The sequence below is a fragment of the Mesoplodon mirus genome (assembly GCF_964341445.2).
Source record: "Mesoplodon mirus genome assembly, chromosome: 10".
Taxonomy (NCBI): Eukaryota; Metazoa; Chordata; class Mammalia; order Artiodactyla; family Ziphiidae; genus Mesoplodon; species Mesoplodon mirus.
Genome location: NC_138986.1, coordinates 78164756 through 78187453, shown reverse-complemented (window position 1 = coordinate 78187453; position 22698 = coordinate 78164756).

Sequence of the window (22698 nt, the reverse complement as noted above, 5' to 3'; positions counted from 1 at the left end):
GGATGTGGCATAAGGCTGGACACTTGGGACTGAGAGGATTGGTGAGATTGGGTGAGCAAATGCAGACCCTTTAAAGCAATAATGCATGGCACCCATTCCATGGGTCCCAGCTCTCCAGGTTGAAGGGAATATTACTACAGCTATAACATGTACGGGAAACCTAGAGAATGGACACACTGTGAATACGAAAGGTTTCTAAAACTCAACGAAGAGTCCCCCTCCTGGTGCTCCGGTCTGACTTTCCAACTGCTTTCCTATCAATCTCCCAACTTGGAGAGACAGCCCCTTTAAGCTCCTGGTTCGCACAGGTTGCCAATTTCGCAGAGGATGAAAGGGAAGGGGGAGAACCAATGAGAGAGTAGCTGTTAGGCATTTGGATGGGCACATGTCACTCTAATTTCACGGCAGGAAGAAGAATTAACCAAAGTCTCAGCCACCCACCGGGAACCAGTATAGGTCCTGAACCAAAAGTTTGGACTTGCGTTCAGCTCACAAAAAACGAGTTGAAAAATGGAGCTCAGGGGCACAGCAATTCACAAACTGGCAGAGTAATCAAGGCCAACTATCGTCCAAAAATCTGTTGAGGGAAGGCAACGAGGCGGACTTGAAAGCGAGGCAGAATAGCAGGAAACAGATTTCAAGAGGTACGTTGGAATCGCCTGTAAAGCACAGGAAGAGGGGCACAACTTCGACAATGATGCACTTGGCCAAAAAGGGCGTATGCGTTTTCTCCTGAATATATTCAGGAGAAAACGCATACGCCCTTTTTGGCCAAGCAAGCAAGCGGGCAATGCAAATCTGCACTACAAAGAAGTATCACTTCCCACCGGTCAAAAGGGACATCCACAAAATGTGTAAAAACCAGAAAGGCAAGGCAGGCCCTGGAGAAGAGGGAGCCTTGTTATGCTGATGGGCGGGATGTAAGTTGCCAACTGCCTCACTGGAGGAGTGCATTGTGTTCCCTAAAACAAGTAAACAACAGAGCTACAGAGCCAAGGGCACTTCCAGTCTAGGGAATATACCTTGGGAAAACTGAAAATCCATAAGACAGAGCCAGCCCCAAATTGAGGGCTGCACTGCTTACAGGAACCTCAACCTGGGTACACCTGAAATATCCCAGGAAATATAAAAATGGCTCCAAACATTGTGGAACTTACGTACGATGGAATATCCCTCAGCCATGAAATCAATGTCCTAAGACCAGTAGCAGCAAAATGAGTGGATTCAGGTACGATGATTCTAAGTGAAAGAAGTCACACAGGAAAAGAAACTTATCATAAGATATCACTTAGGAAGATCCTGTAAACATGGCTACACATGAACTGAGTTAGGCAAGAGAACAGAGTCTCACATTTAGAAAACACTCCTATGCCTGCTTAAGGGGGAAGGAAAGGTGGGGTGATGCATCAAACCAGAGTTTGATATAAGCACAGGTACCGTTCCAAAAACCAACTATGGAATAGACAAGACCTACACCTTCCTCAGTGAAAGGGACTCAAAACCCCATATTTCCCGCAGAGGAATAGATCTGACTAGTAAGAATCTTAAAACCTATGTATTGATATGTCTCCGTAAGGGAATCAAGTGTGTCTAGACTGGCATAAACATGGCAGCGAGAATCAGCTCAAACCCACTCTAAAAAGGAATTTCAAAAACAAAACAAAGAAACAGGGAAATTCTTTACAATTCCTTCAGGGTCTCTGATGCAACCTGGAATGACCCTATCTACAATGACAGCTGGATGTGGCATAAGGCTGGACACTTGGGACTGAGAGGATTGGAGAGATTGGGTGAGCAAATGCAGACCCTTTAAAGCAATAATGCATGGCACCCATTCCATGGGTCCCAGCTCTCCAGGTTGAAGGGAATATTACTACAGCTATAACATGTACGGGAAACCTAGAGAATGGACACACTGTGAATACGAAAGGTTTCTAAAACTCAACGAAGAGTCCCTCTCCTGGTGCTCCGGTTTGACTTTCCAACTGCTTTCCTATCAATCTCCCAACTTGGAGAGACAGCCCCTTTAAGCTCCTGGTTCGCACAGGTTGCCAATTTGGCAGAGGATGAAAGGGAAGAGGGAGAACCAATGAGAGAGTAGCTGTTAGGCATTTGGATGGGCACATGTCACTCTAATTTCCTGGCAGGAAGAAGAATTAACCAAAGTCTCAGCCACACACCGGGAACCAGTATAGGTCCTGAACCAAAAGTTTGGATTTGCGTTCAGCTCACAAAAAACGAGTTGAAAATGGAGCTCAGGGGCACAGCAATTCACAAAATGGCAGAGTAATCAAGGCCAACTATCGTCCAAAAATCTGTTGAGGGAAGGCAACGAGGCGGACTTGAAAGCGAGGCAGAATTGCAGGAAACAGATTTCAAGAGGTACGTTGGAATCGCCTGTAAAGCACAGGAAGAGGGGCACAACTTCGACAATGATGCACTTGGCCAAAAAGGGCGTATGCGTTTTCTCCTGAATATATTCAGGAGAAAACGCATACGCCCTTTTTGGCCAAGCAAGCAAGCGGGCAATGCAAATCTGCTTTACAAAGAAGTATCACTTCCCACCGGTCAAAAGGGACATCCACAAAATGTGTAAAAACCAGAAAGGCAAGGCAGGCCCTGGAGAACAGGGAGCCTTGTTATGCTGATGGGCGGGATGTAAGTTGCCAACTGCCTCACTGGAGGAGTGCATTGTGTTCCCTAAAACAAGTAAACAACAGAGCTACAGAGCCAAGGGCACTTCCAGTCTAGGGAATATACCTTGGGAAAACTGAAAATCCATAAGACAGAGCCAGCCCCAAATTGAGGGCTGCACTGCTTACAGGAACCTCAACCTGGGTACACCTGAAATATCCCAGGAAATATAAAAATGGTTCCAAACATTGTGGAACTTACGTACGATGGAATATCCCTCAGCCATGAAATCAATGTCCTAAGACCAGTAGCAGCAAAATGATTGGATTCAGGTACGATGATTCTAAGTGAAAGAAGTCACACAGGAAAAGAAACTTATCATAAGATATCACTTAGGAAGATCCTGTAAACATGGCTACACATGAACTGAGTTAGGCAAGAGAACAGAGTCTCACATTCAGAAAACACTCTTATGCCTGCTTAAGGGGGAAGGAGAGGTGGGGTGATGCATCAAACCAGAGTTTGATATAAGCACAGGTACCGTTTCAAAAACCAACTATGGAATAGACAAGACCTACACCTTCCTCAATGAAAGGGACTCAAAACCCCATATTTCCCGCAGAGGAATAGATCTGACTAGTAAGAATCTTAAAACCTATGTATTGATATGTCTCCGTAAGGGAATCAAGTGTGTCTAGACTGGCATAAACATGGCAGCGAGAATCAGCTCAAACCCACTCTAAAAAGGAATTTCAAAAACAAAACAAAGAAACAGGGAAATTCTTTACAATTCCTTCAGGGTCTCTGATGCAACCTGGAATGACCCTATCTACAATGACAGCTGGATGTGGCATAAGGCTGGACACTTGGGACTGAGAGGATTGGAGAGATTGGGTGAGCAAATGCAGACCCTTTAAAGCAATAATGCATGGCACCCATTCCATGGGTCCCAGCTCTCCAGGTTGAAGGGAATATTACTACAGCTATAACATGTACGGGAAACCTAGAGAATGGACACACTGTGAATACGAAAGGTTTCTAAAACTCAACGAAGAGTCCCTCTCCTGGTGCTCCGGTCTGACTTTCCAACTGCTTTCCTATCAATCTCCCAACTTGGAGAGACAGCCCCTTTAAGCTCCTGGTTCGCACAGGTTGCCAATTTGGCAGAGGATGAAAGGGAAGAGGGAGAACCAATGAGAGAGTAGCTGTTAGGCATTTGGTTGGGCACATGTCACTCTAATTTCCTGGCAGGAAGAATAATTAACCAAAGTCTCAGCCACCCACCGGGAACCAGTATAGGTCCTGAACCAAAAGTTTGGACTTGCGTTCAGCTCACAAAAAACGAGTTGAAAAATGGAGCTCAGGGGCACAGCAATTCACAAACTGGCAGAGTAATCAAGGCCAACTATCGTCCAAAAATCTGGTGAGGGAAGGCAACGAGGCGGACTTGAAAGCGAGGCAGAATAGCAGGAAACAGATTTCAAGAGGTACGTTGGAATCGCCTGTAAAGCACAGGAAGAGGGGCACAACTTCGACAATGATGCACTTGGCCAAAAAGGGCGTATGCGTTTTCTCCTGAATATATTCAGGAGAAAACGCGTACGCCCTTTTTGGCCAAGCAAGCAAGCGGCCAATGCAAATCTGCACTACAAAGAAGTATCACTTCCCACCGGTCAAAAGGGACATCCACAAAATGTGTAAAAACCAGAAAGGCAAGACAGGCCCTGGAGAACAGGGAGCCTTGTTATGCTGATGGGCGGGATGTAAGTTGCCAACTGCCTCACTGGAGGAGTGCATTGTGTTCCCTAAAACAAGTAAACAACAGAGCTACAGAGCCAAGGGCACTTCCAGTCTAGGGAATATACCTTGGGAAAACTGAAAATCCATAAGACAGAGCCACCCCCAAATTGAGGGCTGCACTGCTTACAGGAACCTCAACCTGGGTACACCTGAAATATCCCAGGAAATATAAAAATGGTTCCAAACATTGTGGAACTTATGTACGATGGAATATCCCTCAGCCATGAAATCAATGTCCTAAGACCAGTAGCAGCAAAATGAGTGGATTCAGGTACGATGATTCTAAGTGAAAGAAGTCACACAGGAAAAGAAACTTATCATAAGATATCACTTAGGAAGATCCTGTAAACATGGCTACACATGAACTGAGTTAGGCAAGAGAACAGAGTCTCACATTTAGAAAACACTCCTATGCCTGCTTAAGGGGGAAGGAGAGGGGGGGTGATGCATCAAACCAGAGTTTGATATAAGCACAGGTACCGTTCCAAAAACCAACTATGGAATAGACAAGACCTACACCTTCCTCAGTGAAAGGGACTCAAAACCCCATATTTCCCGCAGAGGAATAGATCTGACTAGTAAGAATCTTAAAACCTATGTATTGATATGTCTCCGTAAGGGAATCAAGTGTGTCTAGACTGGCATAAACATGGCAGCGAGAATCAGCTCAAACCCACTCTAAAAAGGAATTTCAAAAACAAAACAAAGAAACAGGGAATTTCTTTACAATTCCTTCAGGGTCTCTGATGCAACCTGGAATGACCCTATCTACAATGACAGCTGGATGTGGCATAAGGCTGGACACTTGGGACTGAGAGGATTGGTGAGATTGGGTGAGCAAATGCAGACCCTTTAAAGCAATAATGCATGGCACCCATTCCATGGGTCCCAGCTCTCCAGGTTGAAGGGAATATTACTACAGCTATAACATGTACGGGAAACCTAGAGAATGGACACACTGTGAATACGAAAGGTTTCTAAAACTCAACGAAGAGTCCCCCTCCTGGTGCTCCGGTCTGACTTTCCAACTGCTTTCCTATCAATCTCCCAACTTGGAGAGACAGCCCCTTTAAGCTCCTGGTTCGCACAGGTTGCCAATTTCGCAGAGGATGAAAGGGAAGGGGGAGAACCAATGAGAGAGTAGCTGTTAGGCATTTGGATGGGCACATGTCACTCTAATTTCACGGCAGGAAGAAGAATTAACCAAAGTCTCAGCCACCCACCGGGAACCAGTATAGGTCCTGAACCAAAAGTTTGGACTTGCGTTCAGCTCACAAAAAACGAGTTGAAAAATGGAGCTCAGGGGCACAGCAATTCACAAACTGGCAGAGTAATCAAGGCCAACTATCGTCCAAAAATCTGTTGAGGGAAGGCAACGAGGCGGACTTGAAAGCGAGGCAGAATAGCAGGAAACAGATTTCAAGAGGTACGTTGGAATCGCCTGTAAAGCACAGGAAGAGGGGCACAACTTCGACAATGATGCACTTGGCCAAAAAGGGCGTATGCGTTTTCTCCTGAATATATTCAGGAGAAAACGCATACGCCCTTTTTGGCCAAGCAAGCAAGCGGGCAATGCAGATCTGCACTACAAAGAAGTATCACTTCCCACCGGTCAAAAGGGACATCCACAAAATGTGTAAAAACCAGAAAGGCAAGGCAGGCCCTGGAGAAGAGGGAGCCTTGTTATGCTGATGGGCGGGATGTAAGTTGCCAACTGCCTCACTGGAGGAGTGCATTGTGTTCCCTAAAACAAGTAAACAACAGAGCTACAGAGCCAAGGGCACTTCCAGTCTAGGGAATATACCTTGGGAAAACTGAAAATCCATAAGACAGAGCCAGCCCCAAATTGAGGGCTGCACTGCTTACAGGAACCTCAACCTGGGTACACCTGAAATATCCCAGGAAATATAAAAATGGCTCCAAACATTGTGGAACTTACGTACGATGGAATATCCCTCAGCCATGAAATCAATGTCCTAAGACCAGTAGCAGCAAAATGAGTGGATTCAGGTACGATGATTCTAAGTGAAAGAAGTCACACAGGAAAATAAACTTATCATAAGATATCACTTAGGAAGATCCTGTAAACATGGCTACACATGAACTGAGTTAGGCAAGAGAACAGAGTCTCACATTTAGAAAACACTCCTATGCCTGCTTAAGGGGGAAGGAAAGGTGGGGTGATGCATCAAACCAGAGTTTGATATAAGCACAGGTAACGTTCCAAAAACCAACTATGGAATAGACAAGACCTACACCTTCCTCAGTGAAAGGGACTCAAAACCCCATATTTCCCGCAGAGGAATAGATCTGACTAGTAAGAATCTTAAAACCTATGTATTGATATGTCTCCGTAAGGGAATCAAGTGTGTCTAGACTGGCATAAACATGGCAGCGAGAATCAGCTCAAACCCACTCTAAAAAGGAATTTCAAAAACAAAACAAAGAAACAGGGAAATTCTTTACAATTCCTTCAGGGTCTCTGATGCAACCTGGAATGACCCTATCTACAATGACAGCTGGATGTGGCATAAGGCTGGACACTTGGGACTGAGAGGATTGGAGAGATTGGGTGAGCAAATGCAGACCCTTTAAAGCAATAATGCATGGCACCCATTCCATGGGTCCCAGCTCTCCAGGTTGAAGGGAATATTACTACAGCTATAACATGTACGGGAAACCTAGAGAATGGACACACTGTGAATACGAAAGGTTTCTAAAACTCAACGAAGAGTCCCTCTCCTGGTGCTCCGGTTTGACTTTCCAACTGCTTTCCTATCAATCTCCCAACTTGGAGAGACAGCCCCTTTAAGCTCCTGGTTCGCACAGGTTGCCAATTTGGCAGAGGATGAAAGGGAAGAGGGAGAACCAATGAGAGAGTAGCTGTTAGGCATTTGGATGGGCACATGTCACTCTAATTTCCTGGCAGGAAGAAGAATTAACCAAAGTCTCAGCCACACACCGGGAACCAGTATAGGTCCTGAACCAAAAGTTTGGATTTGCGTTCAGCTCACAAAAAACGAGTTGAAAAATGGAGCTCAGGGGCACAGCAATTCACAAAATGGCAGAGTAATCAAGGCCAACTATCGTCCAAAAATCTGTTGAGGGAAGGCAACGAGGCGGACTTGAAAGCGAGGCAGAATTGCAGGAAACAGATTTCAAGAGGTACGTTGGAATCGCCTGTAAAGCACAGGAAGAGGGGCACAACTTCGACAATGATGCACTTGGCCAAAAAGGGCGTATGCGTTTTCTCCTGAATATATTCAGGAGAAAACGCATACGCCCTTTTTGGCCAAGCAAGCAAGCGGGCAATGCAAATCTGCTTTACAAAGAAGTATCACTTCCCACCGGTCAAAAGGGACATCCACAAAATGTGTAAAAACCAGAAAGGCAAGGCAGGCCCTGGAGAACAGGGAGCATTGTTATGCTGAAGGGCGGGATGTAAGTTGCCAACTGCCTCACTGGAGGAGTGCATTGTGTTCCCTAAAACAAGTAAACAACAGAGCTACAGAGCCAAGGGCACTTCCAGTCTAGGGAATATACCTTGGGAAAACTGAAAATCCATAAGACAGAGCCAGCCCCAAATTGAGGGCTGCACTGCTTACAGGAACCTCAACCTGGGTACACCTGAAATATCCCAGGAAATATAAAAATAGTTCCAAACATTGTGGAACTTACGTACGATGGAATATCCCTCAGCCATGAAATCAATGTCCTAAGACCAGTAGCAGCAAAATGATTGGATTCAGGTACGATGATTCTAAGTGAAAGAAGTCACACAGGAAAAGAAACTTATCATAAGATATCACTTAGGAAGATCCTGTAAACATGGCTACACATGAACTGAGTTAGGCAAGAGAACAGAGTCTCACATTCAGAAAACACTCTTATGCCTGCTTAAGGGGGAAGGAGAGGTGGGGTGATGCATCAAACCAGAGTTTGATATAAGCACAGGTACCGTTTCAAAAACCAACTATGGAATAGACAAGACCTACACCTTCCTCAATGAAAGGGACTCAAAACCCCATATTTCCCGCAGAGGAATAGATCTGACTAGTAAGAATCTTAAAACCTATGTATTGATATGTCTCCGTAAGGGAATCAAGTGTGTCTAGACTGGCATAAACATGGCAGCGAGAATCAGCTCAAACCCACTCTAAAAAGGAATTTCAAAAACAAAACAAAGAAACAGGGAAATTCTTTACAATTCCTTCAGGGTCTCTGATGCAACCTGGAATGACCCTATCTACAATGACAGCTGGATGTGGCATAAGGCTGGACACTTGGGACTGAGAGGATTGGAGAGATTGGGTGAGCAAATGCAGACCCTTTAAAGCAATAATGCATGGCACCCATTCCATGGGTCCCAGCTCTCCAGGTTGAAGGGAATATTACTACAGCTATAACATGTACGGGAAACCTAGAGAATGGACACACTGTGAATACGAAAGGTTTCTAAAACTCAACGAAGAGTCCCTCTCCTGGTGCTCCGGTTTGACTTTCCAACTGCTTTCCTATCAATCTCCCAACTTGGAGAGACAGCCCCTTTAAGCTCCTGGTTCGCACAGGTTGCCAATTTGGCAGAGGATGAAAGGGAAGAGGGAGAACCAATGAGAGAGTAGCTGTTAGGCATTTGGTTGGGCACATGTCACTCTAATTTCCTGGCAGGAAGAAGAATTAACCAAAGTCTCAGCCACCCACCGGGAACCAGTATAGGTCCTGAACCAAAAGTTTGGACTTGCGTTCAGCTCACAAAAAACGAGTTGAAAAATGGAGCTCAGGGGCACAGCAATTCACAAACTGGCAGAGTAATCAAGGCCAACTATCGTCCAAAAATCTGGTGAGGGAAGGCAACGAGGCGGACTTGAAAGCGAGGCAGAATAGCAGGAAACAGATTTCAAGAGGTACGTTGGAATCGCCTGTAAAGCACAGGAAGAGGGGCACAACTTCGACAATGATGCACTTGGCCAAAAAGGGCGTATGCGTTTTCTCCTGAATATATTCAGGAGAAAACGCGTACGCCCTTTTTGGCCAAGCAAGCAAGCGGGCAATGCAAATCTGCACTACAAAGAAGTATCACTTCCCACCGGTCAAAAGGGACATCCACAAAATGTGTAAAAACCAGAAAGGCAAGACAGGCCCTGGAGAACAGGGAGCCTTGTTATGCTGATGGGCGGGATGTAAGTTGCCAACTGCCTCACTGGAGGAGTGCATTGTGTTCCCTAAAACAAGTAAACAACAGAGCTACAGAGCCAAGGGCACGTCCAGTCTAGGGAATATACCTTGGGAAAACTGAAAATCCATAAGACAGAGCCAGCCCCAAATTGAGGGCTGCACTGCTTACAGGAACCTCAACCTGGGTACACCTGAAATATCCCAGGAAATATAAAAATGGTTCCAAACATTGTGGAACTTACGTACGATGGAATATCCCTCAGCCATGAAATCAATGTCCTAAGACCAGTAGCAGCAAAATGAGTGGATTCAGGTACGATGATTCTAAGTGAAAGAAGTCACACAGGAAAAGAAACTTATCATAAGATATCACTTAGGAAGATCCTGTAAACATGGCTACACATGAACTGAGTTAGGCAAGAGAACAGAGTCTCACATTTAAAAAACACTCCTATGCCTGCTTAAGGGGGAAGGAGAGGTGGGGTGATGCATCAAACCAGAGTTTGATATAAGCACAGGTACCGTTCCAAAAACCAACTATGGAATAGACAAGACCTACACCTTCCTCAGTGAAAGGGACTCAAAACCCCATATTTCCCGCAGAGGAATAGATCTGACTAGTAAGAATCTTAAAACCTATGTATTGATATGTCTCCGTAAGGGAATCAAGTGTGTCTAGACTGGCATAAACATGGCAGCGAGAATCAGCTCAAACCCACTCTAAAAAGGAATTTCAAAAACAAAACAAAGAAACAGGGAAATTCTTTACAATTCCTTCAGGGTCTCTGATGCAACCTGGAATGACCCTATCTACAATGACAGCTGGATGTGGCATAAGGCTGGACACTTGGGACTGAGAGGATTGGAGAGATTGGGTGAGCAAATGCAGACCCTTTAAAGCAATAATGCATGGCACCCATTCCATGGGTCCCAGCTCTCCAGGTTGAAGGGAATATTACTACAGCTATAACATGTACGGGAAACCTAGAGAATGGACACACTGTGAATACGAAAGGTTTCTAAAACTCAACGAAGAGTCCCTCTCCTGGTGCTCCGGTTTGACTTTCCAACTGCTTTCCTATCAATCTCCCAACTTGGAGAGACAGCCCCTTTAAGCTCCTGGTTCGCACAGGTTGCCAATTTGGCAGAGGATGAAAGGGAAGAGGGAGAACCAATGAGAGAGTAGCTGTTAGGCATTTGGATGGGCACATGTCACTCTAATTTCCTGGCAGGAAGAAGAATTAACCAAAGTCTCAGCCACACACCGGGAACCAGTATAGGTCCTGAACCAAAAGTTTGGATTTGCGTTCAGCTCACAAAAAACGAGTTGAAAAATGGAGCTCAGGGGCACAGCAATTCACAAAATGGCAGAGTAATCAAGGCCAACTATCGTCCAAAAATCTGTTGAGGGAAGGCAACGAGGCGGACTTGAAAGCGAGGCAGAATTGCAGGAAACAGATTTCAAGAGGTACGTTGGAATCGCCTGTAAAGCACAGGAAGAGGGGCACAACTTCGACAATGATGCACTTGGCCAAAAAGGGCGTATGCGTTTTCTCCTGAATATATTCAGGAGAAAACGCATACGCCCTTTTTGGCCAAGCAAGCAAGCGGGCAATGCAAATCTGCTTTACAAAGAAGTATCACTTCCCACCGGTCAAAAGGGACATCCACAAAATGTGTAAAAACCAGAAAGGCAAGGCAGGCCCTGGAGAACAGGGAGCCTTGTTATGCTGATGGGCGGGATGTAAGTTGCCAACTGCCTCACTGGAGGAGTGCATTGTGTTCCCTAAAACAAGTAAACAACAGAGCTACAGAGCCAAGGGCACTTCCAGTCTAGGGAATATACCTTGGGAAAACTGAAAATCCATAAGACAGAGCCAGCCCCAAATTGAGGGCTGCACTGCTTACAGGAACCTCAACCTGGGTACACCTGAAATATCCCAGGAAATATAAAAATGGTTCCAAACATTGTGGAACTTACGTACGATGGAATATCCCTCAGCCATGAAATCAATGTCCTAAGACCAGTAGCAGCAAAATGATTGGATTCAGGTACGATGATTCTAAGTGAAAGAAGTCACACAGGAAAAGAAACTTATCATAAGATATCACTTAGGAAGATCCTGTAAACATGGCTACACATGAACTGAGTTAGGCAAGAGAACAGAGTCTCACATTCAGAAAACACTCTTATGCCTGCTTAAGGGGGAAGGAGAGGTGGGGTGATGCATCAAACCAGAGTTTGATATAAGCACAGGTACCGTTTCAAAAACCAACTATGGAATAGACAAGACCTACACCTTCCTCAATGAAAGGGACTCAAAACCCCATATTTCCCGCAGAGGAATAGATCTGACTAGTAAGAATCTTAAAACCTATGTATTGATATGTCTCCGTAAGGGAATCAAGTGTGTCTAGACTGGCATAAACATGGCAGCGAGAATCAGCTCAAACCCACTCTAAAAAGGAATTTCAAAAACAAAACAAAGAAACAGGGAAATTCTTTACAATTCCTTCAGGGTCTCTGATGCAACCTGGAATGACCCTATCTACAATGACAGCTGGATGTGGCATAAGGCTGGACACTTGGGACTGAGAGGATTGGAGAGATTGGGTGAGCAAATGCAGACCCTTTAAAGCAATAATGCATGGCACCCATTCCATGGGTCCCAGCTCTCCAGGTTGAAGGGAATATTACTACAGCTATAACATGTACGGGAAACCTAGAGAATGGACACACTGTGAATACGAAAGGTTTCTAAAACTCAACGAAGAGTCCCTCTCCTGGTGCTCCGGTTTGACTTTCCAACTGCTTTCCTATCAATCTCCCAACTTGGAGAGACAGCCCCTTTAAGCTCCTGGTTCGCACAGGTTGCCAATTTGGCAGAGGATGAAAGGGAAGAGGGAGAACCAATGAGAGAGTAGCTGTTAGGCATTTGGATGGGCACATGTCACTCTAATTTCACGGCAGGAAGAAGAATTAACCAAAGTCTCAGCCACCCACCGGGAACCAGTATAGGTCCTGAACCAAAAGTTTGGACTTGCGTTCAGCTCACAAAAAACGAGTTGAAAAATGGAGCTCAGGGGCACAGCAATTCACAAACTGGCAGAGTAATCAAGGCCAACTATCGTCCAAAAATCTGTTGAGGGAAGGCAACGAGGCGGACTTGAAAGCGAGGCAGAATAGCAGGAAACAGATTTCAAGAGGTACGTTGGAATCGCCTGTAAAGCACAGGAAGAGGGGCACAACTTCGACAATGATGCACTTGGCCAAAAAGGGCGTATGCGTTTTCTCCTGAATATATTCAGGAGAAAACGCATACGCCCTTTTTGGCCAAGCAAGCAAGCGGGCAATGCAGATCTGCACTACAAAGAAGTATCACTTCCCACCGGTCAAAAGGGACATCCACAAAATGTGTAAAAACCAGAAAGGCAAGGCAGGCCCTGGAGAAGAGGGAGCCTTGTTATGCTGATGGGCGGGATGTAAGTTGCCAACTGCCTCACTGGAGGAGTGCATTGTGTTCCCTAAAACAAGTAAACAACAGAGCTACAGAGCCAAGGGCACTTCCAGTCTAGGGAATATACCTTGGGAAAACTGAAAATCCATAAGACAGAGCCAGCCCCAAATTGAGGGCTGCACTGCTTACAGGAACCTCAACCTGGGTACACCTGAAATATCCCAGGAAATATAAAAATGGCTCCAAACATTGTGGAACTTACGTACGATGGAATATCCCTCAGCCATGAAATCAATGTCCTAAGACCAGTAGCAGCAAAATGAGTGGATTCAGGTACGATGATTCTAAGTGAAAGAAGTCACACAGGAAAAGAAACTTATCATAAGATATCACTTAGGAAGATCCTGTAAACATGGCTACACATGAACTGAGTTAGGCAAGAGAACAGAGTCTCACATTTAGAAAACACTCCTATGCCTGCTTAAGGGGGAAGGAGAGGGGGGGTGATGCATCAAACCAGAGTTTGATATAAGCACAGGTACCGTTCCAAAAACCAACTATGGAATAGACAAGACCTACACCTTCCTCAGTGAAAGGGACTCAAAACCCCATATTTCCCGCAGAGGAATAGATCTGACTAGTAAGAATCTTAAAACCTATGTATTGATATGTCTCCGTAAGGGAATCAAGTGTGTCTAGACTGGCATAAACATGGCAGCGAGAATCAGCTCAAACCCACTCTAAAAAGGAATTTCAAAAACAAAACAAAGAAACAGGGAAATTCTTTACAATTCCTTCAGGGTCTCTGATGCAACCTGGAATGACCCTATCTACAATGACAGCTGGATGTGGCATAAGGCTGGACACTTGGGACTGAGAGGATTGGAGAGATTGGGTGAGCAAATGCAGACCCTTTAAAGCAATAATGCATGGCACCCATTCCATGGGTCCCAGCTCTCCAGGTTGAAGGGAATATTACTACAGCTATAACATGTACGGGAAACCTAGAGAATGGACACACTGTGAATACGAAAGGTTTCTAAAACTCAACGAAGAGTCCCTCTCCTGGTGCTCCGGTTTGACTTTCCAACTGCTTTCCTATCAATCTCCCAACTTGGAGAGACAGCCCCTTTAAGCTCCTGGTTCGCACAGGTTGCCAATTTGGCAGAGGATGAAAGGGAAGAGGGAGAACCAATGAGAGAGTAGCTGTTAGGCATTTGGATGGGCACATGTCACTCTAATTTCCTGGCAGGAAGAAGAATTAACCAAAGTCTCAGCCACACACCGGGAACCAGTATAGGTCCTGAACCAAAAGTTTGGATTTGCGTTCAGCTCACAAAAAACGAGTTGAAAAATGGAGCTCAGGGGCACAGCAATTCACAAAATGGCAGAGTAATCAAGGCCAACTATCGTCCAAAAATCTGTTGAGGGAAGGCAACGAGGCGGACTTGAAAGCGAGGCAGAATTGCAGGAAACAGATTTCAAGAGGTACGTTGGAATCGCCTGTAAAGCACAGGAAGAGGGGCACAACTTCGACAATGATGCACTTGGCCAAAAAGGGCGTATGCGTTTTCTCCTGAATATATTCAGGAGAAAACGCATACGCCCTTTTTGGCCAAGCAAGCAAGCGGGCAATGCAAATCTGCTGTACAAAGAAGTATCACTTCCCACCGGTCAAAAGGGACATCCACAAAATGTGTAAAAACCAGAAAGGCAAGGCAGGCCCTGGAGAACAGGGAGCCTTGTTATGCTGATGGGCGGGATGTAAGTTGCCAACTGCCTCACTGGAGGAGTGCATTGTGTTCCCTAAAACAAGTAAACAACAGAGCTACAGAGCCAAGGGCACTTCCAGTCTAGGGAATATACCTTGGGAAAACTGAAAATCCATAAGACAGAGCCAGCCCCAAATTGAGGGCTGCACTGCTTACAGGAACCTCAACCTGGGTACACCTGAAATATCCCAGGAAATATAAAAATGGTTCCAAACATTGTGGAACTTACGTACGATGGAATATCCCTCAGCCATGAAATCAATGTCCTAAGACCAGTAGCAGCAAAATGATTGGATTCAGGTACGATGATTCTAAGTGAAAGAAGTCACACAGGAAAAGAAACTTATCATAAGATATCACTTAGGAAGATCCTGTAAACATGGCTACACATGAACTGAGTTAGGCAAGAGAACAGAGTCTCACATTCAGAAAACACTCTTATGCCTGCTTAAGGGGGAAGGAGAGGTGGGGTGATGCATCAAACCAGAGTTTGATATAAGCACAGGTACCGTTTCAAAAACCAACTATGGAATAGACAAGACCTACACCTTCCTCAATGAAAGGGACTCAAAACCCCATATTTCCCGCAGAGGAATAGATCTGACTAGTAAGAATCTTAAAACCTATGTATTGATATGTCTCCGTAAGGGAATCAAGTGTGTCTAGACTGGCATAAACATGGCAGCGAGAATCAGCTCAAACCCACTCTAAAAAGGAATTTCAAAAACAAAACAAAGAAACAGGGAAATTCTTTACAATTCCTTCAGGGTCTCTGATGCAACCTGGAATGACCCTATCTACAATGACAGCTGGATGTGGCATAAGGCTGGACACTTGGGACTGAGAGGATTGGAGAGATTGGGTGAGCAAATGCAGACCCTTTAAAGCAATAATGCATGGCACCCATTCCATGGGTCCCAGCTCTCCAGGTTGAAGGGAATATTACTACAGCTATAACATGTACGGGAAACCTAGAGAATGGACACACTGTGAATACGAAAGGTTTCTAAAACTCAACGAAGAGTCCCTCTCCTGGTGCTCCGGTTTGACTTTCCAACTGCTTTCCTATCAATCTCCCAACTTGGAGAGACAGCCCCTTTAAGCTCCTGGTTCGCACAGGTTGCCAATTTGGCAGAGGATGAAAGGGAAGAGGGAGAACCAATGAGAGAGTAGCTGTTAGGCATTTGGATGGGCACATGTCACTCTAATTTCACGGCAGGAAGAAGAATTAACCAAAGTCTCAGCCACCCACCGGGAACCAGTATAGGTCCTGAACCAAAAGTTTGGACTTGCGTTCAGCTCACAAAAAACGAGTTGAAAAATGGAGCTCAGGGGCACAGCAATTCACAAACTGGCAGAGTAATCAAGGCCAACTATCGTCCAAAAATCTGTTGAGGGAAGGCAACGAGGCGGACTTGAAAGCGAGGCAGAATAGCAGGAAACAGATTTCAAGAGGTACGTTGGAATCGCCTGTAAAGCACAGGAAGAGGGGCACAACTTCGACAATGATGCACTTGGCCAAAAAGGGCGTATGCGTTTTCTCCTGAATATATTCAGGAGAAAACGCATACGCCCTTTTTGGCCAAGCAAGCAAGCGGGCAATGCAGATCTGCACTACAAAGAAGTATCACTTCCCACCGGTCAAAAGGGACATCCACAAAATGTGTAAAAACCAGAAAGGCAAGGCAGGCCCTGGAGAAGAGGGAGCCTTGTTATGCTGATGGGCGGGATGTAAGTTGCCAACTGCCTCACTGGAGGAGTGCATTGTGTTCCCTAAAACAAGTAAACAACAGAGCTACAGAGCCAAGGGCACTTCCAGTCTAGGGAATATACCTTGGGAAAACTGAAAATCCATAAGACAGAGCCAGCCCCAAATTGAGGGCTGCACTGCTTACAGGAACCTCAACCTGGGTACACCTGAAATATCAAAGGAAATATAAAAATGGCTCCAAACATTGTGGAACTTACGTACGATGGAATATCCCTCAGCCATGAAATCAATGTCCTAAGACCAGTAGCAGCAAAATGAGTGGATTCAGGTACGATGATTCTAAGTGAAAGAAGTCACACAGGAAAAGAAACTTATCATAAGATATCACTTAGGAAGATCCTGTAAACATGGCTACACATGAACTGAGTTAGGCAAGAGAACAGAGTCTCACATTTAGAAAACACTCCTATGCCTGCTTAAGGGGGAAGGAGAGGTGGGGTGATGCATCAAACCAGAGTTTGATATAAGCACAGGTACCGTTCCAAAAACCAACTATGGAATAGACAAGACCTACACCTTCCTCAGTGAAAGGGACTCAAAACCCCATATTTCCCGCAGAGGAATAGATCTGACTAGTAAGAATCTTAAAACCTATGTATTGATATGTCTCCGTAAGGGAATCAAGTGTGTCTAGACTGGCATAAACATGGCAGCGAGAATCAGCTCAAACCCACTCTAAAAAGGAATTTCAAAAACAAAACAAAGAAACAGGGAAATTCTTTACAATTCCTTCAGGGTCTCTGATGCAACCTGGAATGACCCTATCTACAATGACAGCTGGATGTGGCATAAGGCTGGACACTTGGGACTGAGAGGATTGGAGAGATTGGGTGAGCAAATGCAGACCCTTTAAAGCAATAATGCATGGCACCCATTCCATGGGTCCCAGCTCTCCAGGTTGAAGGGAATATTACTACAGCTATAACATGTACGGGAAACCTAGAGAATGGACACACTGTGAATACGAAAGGTTTCTAAAACTCAACGAAGAGTCCCTCTCCTGGTGCTCCGGTTTGACTTTCCAACTGCTTTCCTATCAATCTCCCAACTTGGAGAGACAGCCCCTTTAAGCTCCTGGTTCGCACAGGTTGCCAATTTGGCAGAGGATGAAAGGGAAGAGGGAGAACCAATGAGAGAGTAGCTGTTAGGCATTTGGATGGGCACATGTCACTCTAATTTCCTGGCAGGAAGAAGAATTAACCAAAGTCTCAGCCACACACCGGGAACCAGTATAGGTCCTGAACCAAAAGTTTGGATTTGCGTTCAGCTCACAAAAAACGAGTTGAAAAATGGAGCTCAGGGGCACAGCAATTCACAAAATGGCAGAGTAATCAAGGCCAACTATCGTCCAAAAATCTGTTGAGGGAAGGCAACGAGGCGGACTTGAAAGCGAGGCAGAATTGCAGGAAACAGATTTCAAGAGGTACGTTGGAATCGCCTGTAAAGCACAGGAAGAGGGGCACAACTTCGACAATGATGCACTTGGCCAAAAAGGGCGTATGCGTTTTCTCCTGAATATATTCAGGAGAAAACGCATACGCCCTTTTTGGCCAAGCAAGCAAGCGGGCAATGCAAATCTGCTTTACAAAGAAGTATCACTTCCCACCGGTCAAAAGGGACATCCACAAAATGTGTAAAAACCAGAAAGGCAAGGCAGGCCCTGGAGAAGAGGGAGCCTTGTTATGCTGATGGGCGGGATGTAAGTTGCCAACTGCCTCACTGGAGGAGTGCATTGTGTTCCCTAAAACAAGTAAACAACAGAGCTACAGAGCCAAGGGCACTTCCAGTCTAGGGAATATACCTTGGGAAAACTGAAAATCCATAAGACAGAGCCAGCCCCAAATTGAGGGCTGCACTGCTTACAGGAACCTCAACCTGGGTACACCTGAAATATCCCAGGAAATATAAAAATGGTTCCAAACATTGTGGAACTTACGTACGATGGAATATCCCTCAGCCATGAAATCAATGTCCTAAGACCAGTAGCAGCAAAATGATTGGATTCAGGTACGATGATTCTAAGTGAAAGAAGTCACACAGGAAAAGAAACTTATCATAAGATATCACTTAGGAAGATCCTGTAAACATGGCTACACATGAACTGAGTTAGGCAAGAGAACAGAGTCTCACATTCAGAAAACACTCTTATGCCTGCTTAAGGGGGAAGGAGAGGTGGGGTGATGCATCAAACCAGAGTTTGATATAAGCACAGGTACCGTTTCAAAAACCAACTATGGAATAGACAAGACTTACACCTTCCTCAATGAAAGGGACTCAAAACCCCATATTTCCCGCAGAGGAATAGATCTGACTAGTAAGAATCTTAAAACCTATGTATTGATATGTCTCCGTAAGGGAATCAAGTGTGTCTAGACTGGCATAAACATGGCAGCGAGAATCAGCTCAAACCCACTCTAAAAAGGAATTTCAAAAACAAAACAAAGAAACAGGGAAATTCTTTACAATTCCTTCAGGGTCTCTGATGCAACCTGGAATGACCCTATCTACAATGACAGCTGGATGTGGCATAAGGCTGGACACTTGGGACTGAGAGGATTGGAGAGATTGGGTGAGCAAATGCAGACCCTTTAAAGCAATAATGCATGGCACCCATTCCATGGGTCCCAGCTCTCCAGGTTGAAGGGAATATTACTACAGCTATAACATGTACGGGAAACCTAGAGAATGGACACACTGTGAACACGAAAGGTTTCTAAAACTCAACGAAGAGTCCCTCTCCTGGTGCTCCGGTCTGACTTTCCAACTGCTTTCCTATCAATCTCCCAACTTGGAGAGACAGCCCCTTTAAGCTCCTGGTTCGCACAGGTTGCCAATTTCGCAGAGGATGAAAGGGAAGGGGGAGAACCAATGAGAGAGTAGCTGTTAGGCATTTGGATGGGCACATGTCACTCTAATTTCACGGCAGGAAGAAGAATTAACCAAAGTCTCAGCCACCCACCGGGAACCAGTATAGGTCCTGAACCAAAAGTTTGGACTTGCGTTCAGCTCACAAAAAACGAGTTGAAAAATGGAGCTCAGGGGCACAGCAATTCACAAACTGGCAGAGTAATCAAGGCCAACTATCGTCCAAAAATCTGTTGAAGGAAGGCAACGAGGCGGACTTGAAAGCGAGGCAGAATAGCAGGAAACAGATTTCAAGAGGTACGTTGGAATCGCCTGTAAAGCACAGGAAGAGGGGCACAACTTCGACAATGATGCACTTGGCCAAAAAGGGCGTATGCGTTTTCTCCTGAATATATTCAGGAGAAAACGCATACGCCCTTTTTGGCCAAGCAAGCAAGCGGGCAATGCAAATCTGCACTACAAAGAAGTATCACTTCCCACCGGTCAAAAGGGACATCCACAAAATGTGTAAAAACCAGAAAGGCAAGGCAGGCCCTGGAGAAGAGGGAGCCTTGTTATGCTGATGGGCGGGATGTAAGTTGCCAACTGCCTCACTGGAGGAGTGCATTGTGTTCCCTAAAACAAGTAAACAACAGAGCTACAGAGCCAAGGGCACTTCCAGTCTAGGGAATATACCTTGGGAAAACTGAAAATCCATAAGACAGAGCCAGCCCCAAATTGAGGGCTGCACTGCTTACAGGAACCTCAACCTGGGTACACCTGAAATATCCCAGGAAATATAAAAATGGTTCCAAACATTGTGGAACTTACGTACGATGGAATATCCCTCAGCCATGAAATCAATGTCCTAAGACCAGTAGCAGCAAAATGAGTGGATTCAGGTACGATGATTCTAAGTGAAAGAAGTCACACAGGAAAAGAAACTTATCATAAGATATCACTTAGGAAGATCCTGTAAACATGGCTACACATGAACTGAGTTAGGCAAGAGAACAGAGTCTCACATTTAGAAAACACTCCTATGCCTGCTTAAAGGGGAAGGAGAGGTGGGGTGATGCATCAAACCAGAGTTTGATATAAGCACAGGTACCGTTCCAAAAACCAACTATGGAATAGACAAGACCTACACCTTCCTCAGTGAAAGGGACTCAAAACCCCATATTTCCCGCAGAGGAATAGATCTGACTAGTAAGAATCTTAAAACCTATGTATTGATATGTCTCCATAAGGGAATCAAGTGTGTCTAGACTGGCATAAACATGGCAGCGAGAATCAGCTCAAACCCACTCTAAAAAGGAATTTCAAAAACAAAACAAAGAAACAGGGAATTTCTTTACAATTCCTTCAGGGTCTCTGATGCAACCTGGAATGACCCTATCTACAATGACAGCTGGATGTGGCATAAGGCTGGACACTTGGGACTGAGAGGATTGGTGAGATTGGGTGAGCAAATGCAGACCCTTTAAAGCAATAATGCATGGCACCCATTCCATGGGTCCCAGCTCTCCAGGATGAAGGGAATATTACTACAGCTATAACATGTACGGGAAACCTAGAGAATGGACACACTGTGAATACGAAAGGTTTCTAAAACAAACGAAGAGTCCCTCTCCTGGTGCTCCGGTTTGACTTTCCAACTGCTTTCCTATCAATCTCCCAACTTGGAGAGACAGCCCCTTTAAGCTCCTGGTTCGCACAGGTTGCCAATTTGGCAGAGGATGAAATGGAAGAGGGAGAACCAATGAGAGAGTAGCTGTTAGGCTTTTGGTTGGGCACATGTCACACTAATTTCCTGGCAGGAAGAAGAATTAACCAAAGTCTCAGCCACCCACCGGGAACCAGTATAGGTCCTGAACCAAAAGTTTGGACTTGCGTTCAGCTCACAAAAAACGAGTTGAGAAATGGAGCTCAGGGGCACAGCAATTCACAAACTGGCAGAGTAATCAAGGCCAACTATCGTCCAAAAATCTGGTGAGGGAAGGCAACGAGGCGGACTTGAAAGCGAGGCAGAATAGCAGGAAACAGATTTCAAGAGGTACGTTGGAATCGCCTGTAAAGCACAGGAAGAGGGGCACAACTTCGACAATGATGCACTTGGCCAAAAAGGGCGTATGCGTTTTCTCCTGAATATATTCAGGAGAAAACGCATACGCCCTTTTTGGCCAAGCAAGCAAGCGGGCAATGCAAATCTGCACTACAAAGAAGTATCACTTCCCACCGGTCAAAAGGGACATCCACAAAATGTGTAAAAACCAGAAAGGCAAGACAGGCCCTGGAGAACAGGGAGCCTTGTTATGCTGATGGGCGGGATGTAAGTTGCCAACTGCCTCACTGGAGGAGTGCATTGTGTTCCCTAAAACAAGTAAACAACAGAGCTACAGAGCCAAGGGCACTTCCAGTCTAGGGAATATACCTTGGGAAAACTGAAAATCCATAAGACAGAGCCAGCCCCAAATTGAGGGCTGCACTGCTTACAGGAACCTCAACCTGGGTACACCTGAAATATCCCAGGAAATATAAAAATGGTTCCAAACATTGTGGAACTTACGTACGATGGAATATCCCTCAGCCATGAAATCAATGTCCTAAGACCAGTAGCAGCAAAATGAGTGGATTCAGGTACGATGATTCTAAGTGAAAGAAGTCACACAGGAAAAGAAACTTATCATAAGATATCACTTAGGAAGATCCTGTAAACATGGCTACACATGAACTGAGTTAGGCAAGAGAACAGAGTCTCACATATAGAAAACACTCCTATGCCTGCTTAAGGGGGAAGGAGAGGGTGGGTGATGCATCAAACCAGAGTTTGATATAAGCACAGGTACCGTTCCAAAAACCAACTATGGAATAGACAAGACCTACACCTTCCTCAGTGAAAGGGACTCAAAACCCCATATTTCCCGCAGAGGAATAGATCTGACTAGTAAGAATCTTAAAACCTATGTATTGATATGTCTCCATAAGGGAATCAAGTGTGTCTAGACTGGCATAAACATGGCAGCGAGAATCAGCTCAAACCCACTCTAAAAAGGAATTTCAAAAACAAAACAAAGAAACAGGGAATTTCTTTACAATTCCTTCAGGGTCTCTGATGCAACCTGGAATGACCCTATCTACAATGACAGCTGGATGTGGCATAAGGCTGGACACTTGGGACTGAGAGGATTGGTGAGATTGGGTGAGCAAATGCAGACCCTTTAAAGCAATAATGCATGGCACC